General features: G+C 30.8%; 1 pseudogene; it reads right to left on the bottom strand.

Annotated features, from left to right (window-relative positions):
• Positions 1 to 2699: 2699 nt before the first annotated feature.
• On the bottom strand, positions 2700 to 3233 carry LOC149169689 (polyadenylate-binding protein 4-like; annotated as a pseudogene).
• Positions 3234 to 3512: the final 279 nt, after the last annotated feature.

Genomic DNA, 3512 nt, shown 5'->3' on the forward strand with positions numbered 1-3512 from the left:
TCCCTTCATAGATGGACCTGTAACCTCCTCCTCTACACTATAAAATGAAGCATTGGGCTGGTTACTCAGAGGATTGAAAGCTTAATATTTTTGAGGTGAAATGTTGTTGGAACTTAGTATTCTTTAGTTGAGCTTTTATGAGGAGATATTACATACCTCTAAGATCTCATTTGGAAGAGTGCAAGGCTTGTCAAAGTAAAGGAAATTCCTTTTGCAGACCCCAGGAAGAGGTTGTTCAACATCAAGGTTGAAAAAGTTTTAAGGTTCTTCTACTTCAAAGTTAATACAAATAAGTTTGTTTTTCTCAATAAGTTGTTCATTTATTGTTTATTTTATGGATTCCTTGATCACCATAATAGACATGATTTATTATATTTGCTATGCAGGTGCTATTTGATGTTTGCTTGTTTGTGTTTTCAGGCCATTAAAGGATAACTCTTTCGAATGATCGAGGGATGACTACAACAAACACGCGTTGGATCTAAGGTAGGATCGTAACACCTCTATAGGCTTTATTTTTAAATTGCATATGTCTAGAAAAAGATAGATTTATTTGTCTGTTTGTTGCTAGAGTATCTTGTGATACTAGGGAGATCAGTCTTGTCTGCAAGATTGATTTATCCTGCCAACATGGGGCTTGCACCTAAGGTAAAATAAAGATGAAGAACTCTCCAAGAAAGGTGAAAATGTAGCCAAATAAAAATCTTAATTAGGAATGTTTTGCAAATTCACATGGATTTGAGTGGTTTCTTGAAAAGTCTTTAAGTGGAACAATATCATTCAACATGTAGTTTGAGAAAATTTTAAAAGATTCTAGGTTTTTCCTCCATGTTATAGACGAAATCTTAAAGAACCCTTGGATTATCTACTCTCAAAAATTGTAATTTTCTTCTTTTATTAATACAAATTCTTAGTATCTCCTTAAAAAAAAAACAAAATTATGATATAACAAATTTAATTTTATTACTTTTCACTTTTTATTATTAATTGGGCCAACATTTAAACGTTTACATTCATTTAGCACTATAATATCTCCCCTATACTAGGATATATATTACTTTTAACCTTTTCTTATTTTTTGATTGAACGTACATGTGAATGTTTACAAACAAATATTTACACCACTACAACATGGTCCTATACTGGACTGTAGACTAGATCTAGACACAATCATTTTAAATTAATATGTTTTGGAGGTTTAAAAGTAAGATCAAATTTTGTAATGATTATAAAAAATAAGTAAAAGTCTTGATTAATATATCATTTTAAGTTGAGGGTTTCTGGAGATTTGAAAGTAACATAAAATTTTGTAGTGATTATAAGAAATAAGTAAAAGTCAATTAGTATATTGAATTTTGTATTGCTTATAAGAAATAAATAAAAGTTAATTAATATATTGAATTCTTGACTTAAATAAAAATAATAAATTTATTATATTTGAAAGTAAACAAAGATAATAATATAAATGGAATTTATTAATTAATATAATAGTAACTTTTTCTTCACTAGTAATGAGAATTTTGATAGTTAGACTTGAACCCATAAAGTTCATGGAACAAATTGTTCATCAAACCATAGTGAATTTAAAAATCATAATATTTTTATAAATATTTCCATTTTATATAAAGATTTTTAACATATTTCCATGAATAAAACTTCTTGTACATTCATTAAAAAAAAATCTCTATGGTCTCACCATGTTTTCTTTGCACTTTTATTTGAATGTTCCCACCTAGGTAGTGAGGCACATCTTTATGGTAGTAGACTTAGTGAGGGGGCATTTTTATGCTAGTAAAATTGATTTTTTAGGCGTTATTAAAAGTGTGTAATTTATATGGAGTTGATAAATCAAGTGGTTAAGAACATGGTTTGCTTTCCCACAAGTTTGTTTTATTTCACATGACTTACCCTACATATGTCAATCATCCAATCTCAACTCCTACTCCAATATCTCGACTATGCCTAGACCCTCTCCATCATTTCTACAACACACTCTCACATACTAGGCATCTTTATCTCCATATTTGGCATCTTGATTGAATAAATGTCTTGGATCTCTATACTTTCTTTGTCATTTATTAGAATCACAAACTCTAACAAAATAACTATACCTATATTGAGTTAGCAAGGCTTAATAAAGGCTCAATAAATACAATATTCCAAAGACATACAATAACTATAAATTCTCGCCATCTCGTCCATATATTGTCATAGCTACCAATAGGTTGGCCATCACCTATCAATCTATCTCATAAAAATGGACAAAAATTACCTTGGTTGCCACCTTTAAACCATCTAACATTATAGATGCTTCCAATATCCTCATATTTGTGAGATTTATGAGATATCCTACACTGGAAGCCCTTGTAGGTTCCAAAATTATGGGATATATCAATTGGTTCAATGAAGTGAGTTGACCACTATCATGTGAATTGAGCACTATCTTATGAAACCATCTTAATGCAAGGTGCTTTAACTCTTTAAGCCCTCTTATTGTATTGGGAAAAGCCTTCAACTACACACAAAAGTAAATATTGAAAAATTGAAGCACTAAAAGATTACCAATGCTCTCATGAAATTCTATCAATTCCCATTAGCCACTCAAATCAAGGAACTCAATCAGTCTAAGCCCCTCCATTGACATTGACAACCCTATTATAGTAGTTCTATACAAATATAGAACCCTTAGAGACATGGCATTATGACATAAGGGTCTTATTCAAAGATAATGATGCAAGCTAATTAAATGGATTTCATTGAGCTTGTGCCACATTTTGTAGAATATCCATCACTTTTGTAGCTTTAACCATCAAGGATTTAGGAGACTCCAATAAATCAAGAACCTCAATTCGGTCCATTTCCAAAAGAATAACAATAATTTTGGCTGCATGATCATGTTCCAACTGATCCACCAAATAATACGAGCTTTGTCCAAGCATTGTTCATTGTTATTCGAGAGTTTCATTTGGAAGAGCTAAAGCCAAAGATCCAATAGGTATAAGCTATGAAATGGTTGTCTCAATTGCACATAAAGGAAGGCCACCCATGTATAATGGGAAAGGATGTATCCCTCTTGCAACACCACATAAAGGATTTTCTTTAACATTTCTTTTGGGTGGATAACAATATAGGTGATTAACATGAGGTAACATTTGTTATTGTAGTAGTGGTAGCCACTGTTTTTGTTGTTTTCATATGAATACTACGCCACCTGCAAATCCAATAGACACCATTGCTTATTAGCTGCTCTTAGCTCGTGGAAATTCTCTTGAAAATAATGGACAAACAAACCATCACAGAATTCACTATACGACATCTACTCTTCCCATTATATAAATATTTTTGATATTAAAATAGACAAGCAATATACACCTAATAACAATATATTAAATATTATATAAATTTTTAAATTTAGATGTAGGATATAATATAAAAAGTAAAGTAAAGTTTAATGTGGATTTTATTTAGTGTGGTTTATGTTACCAGCCTCCTCCACTGTGAAGGTATCTTCA

Source organism: Pinus tabuliformis, chromosome 4_2, assembly GCF_031772625.1.
Source record: "Pinus tabuliformis cultivar Carrire ecotype Pingquan chromosome 4_2, CPIR1, whole genome shotgun sequence".
Lineage (NCBI taxonomy): Eukaryota > Viridiplantae > Streptophyta > Pinopsida > Pinales > Pinaceae > Pinus > Pinus tabuliformis.